We start from the raw sequence: 15,764 nt of genomic DNA, 5'->3' as shown, positions 1-15,764 counted from the left end.
AAGGTTCCCTCTGCCCTTCAATTACTCCCACATGTGTTTATCGGCCAGGTTGGCACAATAAACTAACTCATCTAGTAAACAGTTGTATTTTAAAGATTAAGAACAGACTAGAGCTTGACAAAGTAACTTGCCCGAGTGACATTCTCGTGATAGAAGCAGGACTCATTCCTGAACATGAGTTCAAATCTCGGTTCCACACTGCTCATTCATTGAACAACTTTATTACTCTCTTTACTAGAAATAACTTTAATTTGGAAAATAATTACATAACAGTTGTCTCAACAACCCACAATTCTCTTCATTTTTCTAAAAAATGTGTAGTAATATATAATATTAAGGACTCTCATAGCTTCAGTGAAATTAGTCCTTCATAAAAGAAATTGTGTATGGAATGTTCTAAGAGCTGTCAGAGTCCCTAATAAAATGATTTTTTTTCATTGTAAATTACTTATGAATCATTTTGTTTGGCTGCCCAAAGGACTTAGAAAAGATGTAGCATCGAAATGTTATTATAGCACAGTAGCTTTGTATGTGTGGACTGGTGTTCTCAAATCTCAAATGTTCCTCAGCTACCCAGCTGTCTGTTGTAGCTGCCTTCTTCCAACTTTGGAAGACTTCCATCTTCCTAGAGCTCTTTGTTCTTGTAGTTCAAGAAGAGTTATCTTGACTATAACTGAGAAACTCTGCCAACGATGTTCCTTATTTATATCTTGTCTGCAGTAAGAATTTTCAATTTGTAAAACTTCTGTTCCATAGATGACCTCCTTGGAGAAGGAGTCTTCAATGTCTAAGTCTTCCATTTCCACAATTTCTTGTTGGGCAAGTGCAAAAATTTTAACTATAGACATTTCAGTGGGTACAAAAATGGCAATAACAGATTCTTTATTTGCATTTATTTCTCCAACTGTTAGGGAAAAAATGTGCTGCATAAGACTGGATTTTCCTGAGATGACTTAATTTCAATGGAATTATCTATAAATTTTGGTTTAGTGATATGATTGGAACATATTTTAAATATTTCCTGGTTTCCCAAAAGAGCTGAATATGTTCTGAATCTAAAGTTCTCAGAGTAGCAGGGGTATAATTCATATTCTCAAAAGATGTGTGAAAGCCACCTATACCTCAGTTGAATAATGTTTCCAATTTGGATTCTTGATTTTTAATATCTTTAACCTGACTGAGTTAATATATTATTTTGTATACTTTCTGATTTGGGAACTGATGGCATCACCAAACCAGATGGATCAAAGGAATCTGCACATTTAGGGAGCACATCTGTATTCACTATGTTTTTCTGTGGCTCATTTGAGATTAATACCTCTTTTAACTTGGCTTTTTGGCATACTTCATTTGCATCCTCTAATTTTGCCTTCTGAGACCTTTTATGGAAGCATCTTTTCCCTGGTTGTCTTCAAATACAACAAAAAATTTGTTAGAATGAATTTGTTTCAAATATGGAATACCCCATCTGATGCCAAGAGAGTCAGTAGTAATGTGGTCACTCCACAGGATCTAGTAATTATTTGGAACCCAGAAATCTCATTTCATAGTCCTCAGCCAATTTCAAGTTGTTCTTTGTCATGGAGAGAAGCAAACTCCCTGTCCTGGAGTTGATGCCAACTCATAGTGACTCTACAGGAGAGGGTGGAACTGTCCCTGTGAATTTGTGAGACTGTAACTCTTGTTAGTAGGATAAAGCCTCATTTTGCTCCCCATGGAGCACCTGCTGGTTTTGAACTACTGGTCTTAGATTAGCAACTGAATACATAGCCACTATACCACCCAGGCTCCTTGTCATACAGAGGAACACCTAAAAACTCAGTTTCTGGTCTTCATTGTTCAGTACTAGTGGTTGTTACAGGAAAGCACTACATAACTAAAGTGATAGCCCGGGGGACCTGGGCTCAGCTGGGAGTCTGGCCAGTCCTCCTTCCATCGAGGATTATTTTATATCTACGTCGTGACCCGACGAATCAGTTCATTGATTTAGTAACAAATCATGCAAAAGGTCCCAGAACACCTTATCCAGAAAGAAGCACCTTGAAGCCACATTCTTAGAAGCTGGCTCTTGCCTGGTCAGGCCAACTTTGGTTTCATGGACAGTCCCTGTTGCATTTTTATGGAGCCCATCCTGAGATTATGATTGAAGCCGAGGGCTGATAAAGGTGTCTTGCCAGGATAAGTGAATGTAGCTATCATAATGGGAGGGATAGAACAAAGACCATTGCATATCCCCAACTTAGACTAGAGATGCCCTCTTCAAGAAGAGCCTTGTGGTGAAGTGGGGAATAAGTTCAATAATTTCAAAGCACCAGCCACTCCAAGAGAGAAAGATGGGGTTTTCTACTCCCAGGAAGAGTTACAGTTGGGAAACCCACAGGGGCAATTCTACTATGCCCTGGAGGGTCGCTCTGAGTCAGAATCGACTCGGTGGCACTGAGCTTGGTTTTGAGATTTTATTCAGAAGAGGACACAGCCCTAGGGATGTCATTGCTGATGTCTCGTGGTTCTTGCCTAAAAGCCCAGGATAGCGAAATGTTTTCTTGTATTTTATTGACTAGGCAAAGGCGTTTGACAGAGTTAATCATAAAAAACTATGGATAGCAAGGGAATTCCAGAACAATTATGAGGGTGGTAAACCATTTAATATGTCAGTACCATCCCCGCAAACAGAACAACCTAATGTGGTAAAAGCTAGAGACCAGAACTTAATGGAATAGGAGTCTTTCTGTTAGTTACCAACTAAGCTCCTCAGCCTGTTGAGGTGCAAACAGTAGGAGGGAGCCCATGATATTCAGAGGGGAACCAGGCAGTCTAATAGCATTTGTCACAAGGGCAGCAGATTTCCCAACTAGTGTTTATTCCCCCCACTATTACTTTTGTCTATATGAGTTCACACCTGTACTTTATCTATAGCTAACATTGTAAGGGAACAACAGGAGTATAACAACTTTGTTAATATTTTAATCGCAAGAACACTCAGTTTTGGTTGCTCTATGAGTGTTTTCCAGTGACTGCTCCACTACTACACTCAGTTATCCCAGCTCCGTTTGGCTCAGAATGGTTTCTAATCAAGCACAATGGCTCCAGAGCAGGGATTCCACATGGGGAGGGAACACACTTCATTGTGCTCGCATGGAATCTGTAAAGAGACCAAGTGGTGGTCATCAAATAGAACAAGGGGGGACCGCGTGGTTAAATATCAGAAAAAGTGTGTGTGTTCAAAGTGAGTACCTTTTCACCATAATTATCAAATCTATATGCGGAGTAAAGAAACTGAGACGCTGAACTTGAAGAAGAATGTGAACATGAAGGAAAACTGAGCATCGGGATTGGAGGAAGGCTTATTAAGCTGTGCTGTGCCGATGGAACAACTTCGCTTGCTGGAAGCAATGGAGACTTGAAGCACTTGCTGATGAAGACCAAGTCCTGCAGCTCTCGGGATGGATGGTAATTCGATGTAAAGAAATCCCCAATCCTCAGAGCTACAGAAATAGATAGCACAGCGTGGTCAACGAAGCAAATATTGAAGTTGTTGAGGATTTCCGTTTGCTTGGACCCACAGCCAATGCTCATGGAAACGGCAGGCAAGAAATCCAACAATTCACTGCATTTGGTAAACCTGATGCACAAAACCTCATTAAAGTGTTAAAGGGTATGACTTTGACGACTAAGGTGCAGCTACCCCAAATCATGGTATTTTCAATTGTTTCAGATGCGTGTGAAATGTGGGCAATGAATAAGGAGGACAAAAGAAAAATCGATGCATTGGAATTATGGTATTGGAGAAGAATTTTGAATGAACTGTGGAATGTCAGAAAAACAAACAAATCTATCCTTGAAGAAATAAAGCCATGATATTCCTTAGAAGCAGGATGAGGAGACTTTATGTCACATACTTTGGACATGTAGAGACCAGGTCCTGGAAGAAATAGAGGGGTGGGGGTGGGGTGGGGCGGGGAGGAAGATCCTTGATGGGATGGATTGACAGCATAGCTGCAACAATGGGCTCAAACATAACAATTGTGAGGATAGTTTAAGACTAGGCAGTGTGTTGTTCTGTTGTGGTGGTAGTTATATAATCATTTGTCAATTGGGGATTAGAGTGTAGGGGTGGAGCCTAGCTTGTCAATCAGATCATAGCCAATGAGGCCTCTGTGTGGGCATGGCCTTCTCCTAAGGATTCTGGGAGCTCCTGGATTTCCTCCTTGGAGGTGGGAGACCTCTCTCTGCTCACTCCCTGAGAGACACTCTACTGACGAGACACATGGCAATACTCTGATAGACCCTGTGCCCTGGGAATTGGAGGAGTCACCTGGAGACATCTGCCAGGGCTGAGATGCTTGTATCACCACTGGATCCACAAGACTTTGTACTCACTGGCCTGTGATCTTCCTGCATTCAGTGTCATCTCATGTGTTTCGTAAATCTGAAGAGGACTTTATAGATTGGTATCGGTATTGGCATGTCTTTCTCAGAGTTAGTATGTTGGCTTATCTCTGATGTCTTGACTATGGAATGAAAAGTGTGACAAGTTAAGACCCAACATGTACATCTAATGTTCTGTACCAGTTAGATTTATCTTAGGTGGTGACAATCCCAACTTTAAAATCAAGGTGGGTGCAAGCTTCTGAAGACTTTCACCCTCTGGCCGGCACTGTTAAACTCTCTGGCCTGAGTCATACTGACAGACAGTGCTCTCAGGATCAAGGATCAAGACTTGAAAGACTTGTGAGCAGTGGAGAGCAACAATGTGATTCCATTAACTCACAATGTCGATGACTGACAAGGACCCACAAAATATTGTGCAAACACAAAATAATGTACAGGGAAGGGGAGTGAAGGGTCCCTGCTCTGACTGCTCCTGCCAAATAGGTAACAGGGAGAGCAAAAGGATGTATCCCTAATTACTACGTGGATGAGATTGAGGAATTCAAGGTGTGTGAAAAGAAAGAAGAGTGGTATTTAGCAGGAAGAGGAGAGCACCTTAAATGTTTTCGTATTTTTCCCTCATTTCAGCTCCAGTAATCAACTGTTGTCTCTGTCTTTGACCATTCATAGTTCTGTTTCTCTTGAATGGGAATTGGCCAACTATGTCTTACAAGCCAAATTCAATTCACCACCTGTTTTTGTAAATAAAGCTTTATTGGCAGACAGCCATGTTCATTTGTTTACATATTGGCCATGGGTGTTTCTATGCTATATTGACAGTTAGGTAGTTGTGATAGATACTTTTGGGCCTGCGAAGCCTAAAATATTTATTGCCTCGTCCTTTGTAGAAAAAACTACCAACCCTGTTCTTGAGAATAGACTACACAGATTAAACTCAATGTTTGGTCTATGGAACACCATATTCCTGAGAGTTGATAATTAATTAGAAATGCTAACATGAAAAATTCTCATCATTTACTAATTTTCAGATTCTTTGATATTACAGAGCAATGCTTCATAGATACAATGTTATTGAAGGGGGTGTTTTAGCCTATGTGTGTTCTCCTCTTTTTCCAAAAAAATTGGATGGAAAGAACAGCTCTATGAAGTCCATGTGTTATGACTTTATTAAGAACCAGGACATTGGGGTGAAAGAGAGCAAAGAAGAAACAGGAATTTCCATTGTTCTTGGTACTTCTTCATCTTCCTCCTTCCTGTCCTATCAGCACTGACCACCCTGAACCCTTTCTAAGACAGTGTGCTCCACGAGACATCAACTTCCCACCCGGAGAGATATTGAATATATGAAATGGGCCACATACTTTAGGACCAGAGAGAGCAACATATGAAAATCAACTCTCTACTCACAAGATAGAGAACTCACACATAGTTTCAATGACCATCAGTTTCCTTAACCCCCAAATGGGTCTAATAACACAAGATGACAGAAGGAATCGTGAGAAAACTCACATAGATGCCCCTGCCTCAGTAGTCACACAATACATTGAAGTCATTCCGTTGGTTGGTGTAGTTGTTATTTTATACCATTTGACATGGCTGGCTTCATAGTGTTTTTATAAACTGCTTGTTTCCCTCTCAGTACTCTTGTTTGCCTTCCCCTCGTCCTCACTCAATGATCCCTGACAGCATGACTAAATCCTGAGCTATCCACTGAAAGGTTGATAATTTGCTCCCCACCAAGTCTCCCATAAGGACTCCACCCTGGATCATTCCCATTGAAGGGTTCTATCTTGTCCTGTAGGTTTCCCATGCGTTGGAATTGACTCTACAACAATGGGTTTAATTCTCCTCGTCTGTTTTTCCATCTTCCAAAGTCACCTGCTCACACCCTTTCCTCTCCCTGCTTGGAGATGGACTTGTTCCCAAGTCTTTTCCTTTTACAGCCTCGCCCTGCCACCTCCCAATCCCATTCTGAAATCACTCTGCGGTTTCACCTATGGCCCCAAATCTACAGCTCTAATTCTAACTTCTCCCCTGGCACCTGAAGCCAGATTTTGAAACCTCTCTTTGACGTTTCTGCTTGGGGGTCCCCCAGGTATAGCAAGCTCATCATGTCAGAAATAGCACTTATCAGACTCTCCCCGAGAGCCCTGCCATTTCTTTCATTTTTTGTCAAATTCTTGCTAAAACATTGAGAAAATTAAGAGAATGGATAGCTGCTAGATGGATGACAAGATAGGCAGATAAAATTAGAGCTAGCATTTGAGTCCATATCCTCTGTGCCATGTACTATACATTATTCACACGAATGGTTTCATTCCATTTATTCAAGTCTACCATTTTTGCAGCTGAATAAATTTAGAAAGGTTAAGCAATGCCTGGGTCGCAGCATAAGTAAGTGATAAAGCCAATTTATGACCCAGACAACTGAACTCTAATGCATAGCTCTGACCATGTCTCTGGACTGTGCTCTGCCAGGCTTCTACTAGGAAAACCCCATCCCTATCCATCCCAACATGCTAGACAATAACCACATATGTGTACAGTGTGTGTGTTTGTTTCTTCTCTCCCCTTTTCCGGTACCCATCCCCATCTCCGTTATTAACACTATTTCCGTAGCCTAGACAATCCAGACTTTCCCTCCAGAGCTAATGCACATGTCACATTGTATGTAACGATTTCCTGCATCCTTCCCAGTGGAGTGCGTCACTCTGGACCAGTGCCTCCTCCCAGCCGACATGATTTTACTGTTGGCATATTTGATAGGACCAGCTGCAAGACAACAGGGACTGGGTGTCTTAGCTTTATGTTTCCCATGGGTAACAGCACCTGCCACAGACTAGGCATCAAGACACGGCTGGAACTTTGGTTGAATAGGACATAAGAGCTGCCCAGCACTCTGAGTATTTCAGCTAGTGGGATGGAAAAGAGCCTGGAACATGAGAAGAACTTCTGATAGTGATCAGAGGAAATGCCCACCATTTGGGGTGTTGAGGTGGAGAATAACATCCTACTTAATTCACAGACCCATGAACTATGGAGGAGAGCCTTTAGCTCTCTGACCTAGCCTTCTTCCTAAAGACAAAGAGGATTTTGTCCATGAGTAAGAGAATACCATAGAAGTTAATGTCGTTAGCAAGATCTGGGAGCTAAATTTAGAGGGATAACAATGTCTATTTCCTAAGACGCACTTGGCCTTCAAAATGTATAAATCACAGAGACATACATGTGAACTCCTCAAAAATACAAGCATATGTACACATCTAAACATGCATTTGGGATGAGAAGTTTAATATAGAAATATAGGACACACGGAATTCTCATTTTTCATGAAATCCTGATACACATTGAAAACATGTTGAGTGAAATGTCGGTCGAAAAGGTAAACTTTTTTAATGATTCCTCCAACATAAAATATCTGGAACAACTTACCAGTAATTACAAAGGACGGATGAGAGAGGGGGAAAGAGGAATGAATTTCTTAGGGGACACTAAGCTTCTCTTAAGAGTGAAGGAAGGATCTATAAAGAAAACAACTAGAATTAGGGTTCCTGGGGAGAATGTCAGAAGAGGGGGTTAATGGTGAGCAGATATCATGGAGTTCAAGCAGAAAAAATGCTTTGAAAATGATTGTACTAGTCCTTGCACAATATTTCTAGATATGCGTGAACTATTGAATGGAGTGATGTCTGGATTATGACCTAATAAAATTATTTGGAGGAAAAAAGAGAGATGGGGGATACATGGAAATGAATAATGATAGTGATTGCAAAACATAATGGATCCATTTAATGTTATTGAATTGTACCTATGAATAATGTTGACATGTGAAATGTTCAGATGGATATATATTTACCTCGAGAGAAAAAGATACAGGAAAAATGAAAATATCTACTCATTTCTCTGTAGGTCTACATCAAACTAATCTGACTCCATGCCCACTGGGGTGGTGGAAACTTTCGTCTTAAAATAGCTCATTGGAGATAGGAAATTGAGCACGCGCACCTGAGCACCCTCTCCCACGTGCCCATTAAAGCTGCAGCTACAGGTGTTTGATTAAGACAAGAAAGGAGAAGCGTGACGGCTGCAGCTACCTACTGTTGACGCTGACAAAGGTCGGTGACTAACCTGGCCTTCTACGCCAGCAATGCAGGATTCCAAGAAATGATCCCAAGAAGAGTGAAGAATTGTTTAGGAATTGGCGGGATGAGGAGTCACTTCCAGAATTTGGGTGGGATGGTGGGCGTGGCTAAGAGAAGGAAGAGCATTTTCAAGCATTTTAATTTCTGAGTTTCCAGTTCACTATTTCCAAGAGTGTCCATTAAGGGACCCAGATACCTAAATGTAAATCCTCGCTGGGACAAACACCTGACGGGAATCCTGAAAGAATTACTTCATTACTCTGCTCTTCAGTTCCTTCATCTGGAAATAGTAGGGTAAGAGCAGCATTTTCCTCCTTGGCAGTTCAGTGTTAGAATTACCACCAGCCATGCAGGAGCCCTGAGCTAGCGCCTCGCCAGCAGTTACCACCAGTGGAGGCGTGCATGTTGTTCTGATGCTGAGCAGGTTTGAGGAGAACTTCCAGACTAAGACAGCCTAGGAAGAAAGGTCTAGAAAAAACAGATCTGTAGAGTTCTTATAGCTCTGCCTGACACAGTTCAGAGCAGGAGGGAATGGATCCCCACCCGCATTACATGCCACTGGACAATTGCCTCTTCCCCACCTGAATTAGTCTGAAAAGGTTTTCTCCAGAGAGAATACAATAAAATAGAAAAGTGAGGAGATTAAAGAACTCTACAACAGCTCAATAAGAAAATATTTTAAAGGTCTGGTTACAGAGTGGGAAAAAAGATGTAGACAGTCCACCAAACATGAGCAAAATGGCTAACAAACACATGAAAAACTGTTCCCAATCACTTGCCAGCTGGGAGATGCAATGTGTCTCTTCTGGTTGGTTGGTCAGGCAGCTGTCTTCCAAATTTCACATCGATGCGTGGATCTTCAGGGTTGCTTCCACTGTGGAAACATCTAAACCTGTATATTTTCAATCCCCAGAGCCTCGTGTTTCACTGAGGCTTTTAATGCCACAGTGAGTTTTCGTCTATCAATTATTTAAATGGTTGAATGTCCAGCATTGCTTCTTGATACAGTGACTCACTGTATTCCTTCCATCTTATTGTGATGCTTCCTGCATTATTAAATATTTTGCCCATGGAATCTTTCAATATTTTCACTCGAGGCTCCCTGTTTCCCTCCATTTATCGCAGCTTGAGACAGGCTGCCTATGTTTTTCTTCCCTCTGGCTTTCGAACTCTAGATCTGACCGTATTTCATTAGAATGTGTTTCGGTGTCTCCTCAAACTACCTTCTGAAGTTTTCTATTCAGCTTTTACTTTCTCATTTCCTTCTTTGGTTTTAACTAGTTTATTTTCAAGATGAAGTTGAGAGCCCTTTCGGATACTTTTGGCACTGCAAGACCAGGAGGGAGGAAACCCTATGGTTGAGTTGAAGCCATATAATAGGAGTACAAAATGAAGCACAAATAGAAAAGAGTGGAAACGTATCGTGTATCCATAAGTTATATGACAGTGTCATACCAATTGTCATGTAAATGGAGTTTCAGAAGGGGAAAATACAGAAGGATGGAAAGAAAATACATAGAAACAAATGACCAATAAGTTTTCAAATCGTGAAAGACTAGACTCTAAGCTGAAAGAACCAAATTCTAAATGAGCTGCAAGAACCAGGAAAACACACACACACACACACACACACAAATACACACACACTACACCTTAGCATATTATTACTGAAAACCAGTGATATGGATAAAATCTTTAAAAGCACCCAAGAAGGTGGGAGAGGCACATTACATAAGTGATGGTCCATCAGAAAAAACACATTGGAGTAACATTTTTGTAGTATTGAAAGGTGGGGGAGGGGGCCCATCCAACTAGAATTCTATAAGCAATGAAGGCAAACACTGGGTTTCTGCTCTGAGTGATGAAAAATTTTGGGAAATGGATCTTGGTAATGGTTGCACAGCATGGTGAATGCAATTAATGTCACTGAATTGTGCCCTTAAAAACTGTGAAATGACATTTTATACTATACGTTTTCCACAATAACATTTTCTAGTGTTAAGGCAAAACAAAGACATGTAAACCTATACAGCCTGAAAGAATGCAGCAGCAGCAGATCTGCACTACAATAAATGGTAACGTTTTTTAAGTGGAATAAAATGATGTTAGAAAGAAATCTAAAACAAAAATAAAAAGACAGTGCAACTGAATGGATTCGGACGCGTAGAACTGCCTCTGTGGTTTTCTAAAACTAACTCTTTATGGAAGTAGAGAGCCTCATCTTTCCCCCCGCGACAGAAATCAAGATTTACATAAATGTATGAGGAACAAAAAAACAAAAAAAATGTATGAGGAACACTGAAAATTGTAACCATGTCAATAAGTACAAAAGAAAATGCTGCTTATCATTTAAATCTGCCTAAAACTTTATAAAGTGTTTAAATTCAATGTGATTAAAATGGACTGGTTGGATAAGACATGAGGAATAAAATGTGTAATAACAATAGCACAAAGTCGGAGCTGAAAGAAATCAAATATACCATTAAATTTTTATCCTATACATTAAATGATATAGTTTCAGTTGAAGATAGAATGTAATAGGTTAATGAGAAATATTATAAATGTCAAAGTAATCAAAGTGTACAACAAAGAGGTAAGATATTAAAAAAGAGATAAAAATGAAATTATAAAATACACTTAACACAAAAGAAAACATAAAAAGGGACCAGGCAAAATGAAGAGCAGATGAGACAATAGAAAACAAATAATTAATTATAACTTACTACCCAACCAGATTGATAATTAGATTAAATGTAAATGGTCTGAAGATATCAATTTAAAGGCAGAGATTGCCAAATTGAACTGAAAAAAATCAAGACTTGACCTACAGGAAATAAAAATAAAAAACATAACTATTAAAAATATATATATATAAAACATAAATAGGTTAATGTGAAAATACATAACAAACAGAAAAAGTTGAAGTGTATAAAAAGATATATCAGCTAGCACTATTCAAATAGGAGTAATGAGATTAATTGCTGACAAAGTATATTTCAAGACAATTAATCTTACTAGGGATAAATTGAAATATTTTATAATAATAGATCGGTATAAGGAGAACATAATGATCATAAAAATGTATGTATCTAATAGCAAGACTTAATTATAAATGCAGCAAAATTATAGAACCACAATAAAAATAGATAAAACTACAATTTTAGTCACAGATCCTAGTATATCTCCTTCCATAATTAATAGAACTGGACATAAAATGAGTAAATACAGAGTATTCTTAACACCATTATCAGCCAATTTGATATAACTGTAATTTGTAGACCAGTTCTCCTAACAATAGCAAATTTCACATTTTTATTCAAGTTTAATATAGGACATTTGTTCAGATAAACCTTATTTGGGGAAATAGAATGAGTTTCAATAAGAGGATTTAGGTCATGCAATGTATGTTTGTTATCTGATTATAATGTAATTAATTTGGCAATCCATATGAACAATATCTAAATGATCACTAAATATTTGAAGCAAAGTGACACACTTCCAAAGACTCCATGGCTCAAAGACTAATCCAAGAGGAAATGTAGAACATATTTAGAACAGAATTAAATTTAAAACACAACCTACCAAAATTTGTGGATGCAGCTTATTGTATTCTTAGGTATTTACCAGAGAGAATGGTGAGCTCTGTCCATGTAACGATACTTACATACTTTTAATCAATTTGTACAAAATTCTGCTGCTGCTCTTATTGTCGCTGTCGGTGCTGTCCAGGCAGGTCTGACTCACAGCTTCCCCGTCTGCCTAGTCCTGCGCCATCCTCACCGCCGTTGTTACTTTCGAGCCTGTTGTTATAGTCACTGTGTGAATCCATCTCATGGAGTATCTTCTTTTTGGCTGACCCTCCACTTGACCAAGCATGATGTCCTTTTCCAGAGACTGATTTCTTCGGAGAGCATGTCCAGAGTACACGATATGAAGTCTCACCACCTTTGTTTCTAAGGAGCATGCTGCTTGTACTACCTCCAAGAAAGAGTTTCTGATCCTCTGACAGAACATGATATATTCAAGATTCTTCACTTACACCATCATTCAAGTGTGTCAATCCTTCTGCTGTTTTCTTTACTCATTTTCAACTTGGACATGCATGCGAAGCAATTGACAACATCGTGGCCTGGGTCAGGAATACCTTAGTCTTCAAAATGACGCCCTTATGGATTCTTCAACACGTTACTGAAGTCTTGGGCAGGAGGTTTGCCTAATGCAACACCGCTTTGGATTTCTTCACAGTTGCTCTAAGAGCACAGTCTCTTAATCCATGCAGGATGCAGTCCTTGACACTATCAATCTTTTCTTTGTTATCATAACGTTGTCTCTTGGCCCAATTGTGAGGATTGGGGCTTTGTTTACATTGAGCTGTGATCCACACTAAGGACTTGAGTTTCTATTCCCAGTATGCCCAAGTATAATCATGGATATACTTGCAGCACATATGAATAAATACATACAAATATCCCCCATCAAAATTATAGGTATAACTACGTGTGAAGGCCCATTCACCTCCTCGTGCCTGTACAGTTTGCATGTCTATCTAGGCCACCTCTCACAGAGTTTTATTACTACTGTTATTGCAAGATTACATATGTAATAATATTTACTTTATTGACTTTAACTCTTGTGCTCCACCCATTGTCCCCTTTGCATTGATGCTTTTGTGCTGATCTCCCCCTTATTGTACATAGGCTTTATCTTCACTCAAGTTAATATGCTCTCCTTAGTAATAGATCGTCCCTTCCCCTCTACTGCCCTCTTTAGGCCACATTCTTACAATGCAGTTTCTTTCAATGCTGACCACGCACCTACCTTCCACAAACTACTAACAACAGGGAAGACAGGTTAAAGATGAATACACCATGATACAAGATTTGTCTCATTTTCACAAGGAATGTCTGTCTCAACTGCCTGGTTTACAATCAACCTGAAGGGCATAGTACCTCATTCATATCAGTGGCAAGAAAGAATAGCAGTCAGAAAGGCATACTAATGTTGTGGAGCAGTTGTCTTAAATACCTTCAGTGGAAATAAGTCGAGCCATCTTCAAGGACTACCTTATGTTTGTCATAAAACCTACAGAGGGGATGAGTGACTACTATGATTAACAGTGGTGGAGGGAAAATGGTGTAAAGAATGACTACCACCCGCCCTGCTGCCCTTTTCTTATGTATGCCAGAGCAAAACTACAATTGGAGCATGCGTAGTAAGACACAAGTCCATGCACACAGTTCAACCCCAACAGTCAGTACTGGAAAGCCAGTAGCCCTGAGCTCTGAACTCACCCTTTCTCTAATGTGAGTGAGACTCACCCAACACAACATGGTGGCCCACTCTCATAAAGCCCCATGAAACAAACCCATAGAGCCAACAGGAATGAATTATTCATCAGACCACTCTTGTGCTACAAAGTTCTCACCACATGGATCAGAATGATCACATAGGCTAGGGGCTCACAGCTGCTTGAGGCTCAGATATCCTTAGGGTATCTGGTTGACCCCATGTATATAGTAGAAGATTGGAGAAAACTACAAAAAGGAAGAAAGAAGATCTGGAATCCTGATGGGTCTCAGTCCACATTTGGAGCCCATTCTGATCAGTCCCAGCACTAGAGGAGGACTTGGAAAATTCCCAGGTATGTTTTCATTGACAAATGAGAGCTACATGGGACCAGATCTAGATTTTAGATGCCCTGTCAGTTCCCAGAGCTAGCAGAGAAGAACACGGACATTTTAACGGAAGGCATTCAAACTGAGGATCAGGGAACCAATTTATTTACTCAGAAACGGTGGACAAAGAGCCTACTTCCCTACTTGAGTAGGGATGACACAGAGGAGACACTGTAGTCACATGAAGAGAACAAATCGTGTAAGAAAGAAATATGATGTAATTGTCTGAAGTCAAGGAAATCTAAGGTCCTTGCCATAATAATTTAGCCCGATCAATAGTCAAGGTGGTAGCGCTGCCACAGGCAAAAGGAGATGACAGCCCGACTGAAGCAGCAGAGTTCAAGACAAAGAGGTGCTGAGAAGTGCTATCACTGGTTCGGCCACCATGTGATTTAAAGTATTGTTCAAGTTCCTATGGTTTGGGATAGTGCCCCCCTGCCATCCCGGCCCCCGATTTTTATTTGTCTGTTACTTGCCTGGACTGTAAGGGCTTTGGTTTCTCACTCTTATGCCCAGTTGCTAGATCAGTTACAAACATTTGAGTTCACTCCCACAAGTGCTTGGTTCTGTTGAACTCTGGGAGCTGGACATTAGCCATGGTGAACTTGACAGCAGACAATTGAGAGCAGTCTTTACTATATTTCTCTCTCCAACTCCTTGTCCACACCTACATTGACTGTGAACCAAAGGCCTCTTTCAATTAATCTCAACATGGAGGCATCCACTAAGAGTAGTCATATTGTCTTTCTTAACCAACTTGCTCAGAATTAGTAGGTGATGCAAATGATTAGCATCACTCAGTGGCTAGCCACGGGTTGGAGGTATAAGCCCACCCAGAGTAAAAGCCTGTTAATCTACTGCTCCCCCAAAACAGCTATAAAAGAAACCCCGTGGAGCCCAATCCTACTCTTGTAACACAGAGAGTCATTCTGAGTCGGGACCTGCTCTGATAGTAACCAGTATGCCTCACATGCTATTCCATATATCTATTAATCAGCCTCCACATCCATTTCAAAACCAATACTTTGGACAAAATAAATATTTTAGGGAAGAGGACATTTCATTTGATTTTTTATTGTGCTGTCCTTTGCTTTCATGTTTGCAACCAAAAGGCAACAGAGCTCACAGACAGTGGAGGACTGTGGGCCTCATGGCAGCTGCGCATACGTTCACTGTTCGATGCTCCAGTGGGCCATCGGCGCCCACAGGTACACATTTCCATGGCCCGTGGAAGGGTACAGGAGTTTGTGCAGTGGCTGAGCATTCCAAGACAAACAGAAACGCTATGTCATCCTTCCTGGTCATGCAGTACAACCACTTACCCTGACATCTCACTTCCTTTATAGAGTGGCCACGAATGGTGTGGGCTCCCTCCTCTTTTAACCCTCCCACCCCGTCCTAGCCTCTCACCTCTTGTCTTGGGTTTCAAAAAAAAAACAAAACAAAACCAAAAAACACAACAGGTCTCCTCCTTTCCTGAAAGATCCTTCCAATGTTTTCAGTGATTCGATTTTCAGGGACCTTAAATCTAGCAAGGACAATATCTTAAAAGCCG

General features: G+C 40.4%; 1 pseudogene; it reads right to left on the bottom strand.

The window, feature by feature from the left end:
• Window positions 1–569: 569 nt before the first annotated feature.
• On the bottom strand, window positions 570–1,625 carry LOC142458614 (THAP domain-containing protein 5 pseudogene; annotated as a pseudogene).
• Window positions 1,626–15,764: the final 14,139 nt, after the last annotated feature.

Source organism: Tenrec ecaudatus, chromosome 10 (assembly GCF_050624435.1).
Source record: "Tenrec ecaudatus isolate mTenEca1 chromosome 10, mTenEca1.hap1, whole genome shotgun sequence".
Taxonomy (NCBI): domain Eukaryota; kingdom Metazoa; phylum Chordata; class Mammalia; order Afrosoricida; family Tenrecidae; genus Tenrec; species Tenrec ecaudatus.
Note: the sequence above shows the minus strand (reverse complement) of the source record. Positions and strands in the feature narration are given on the sequence as shown.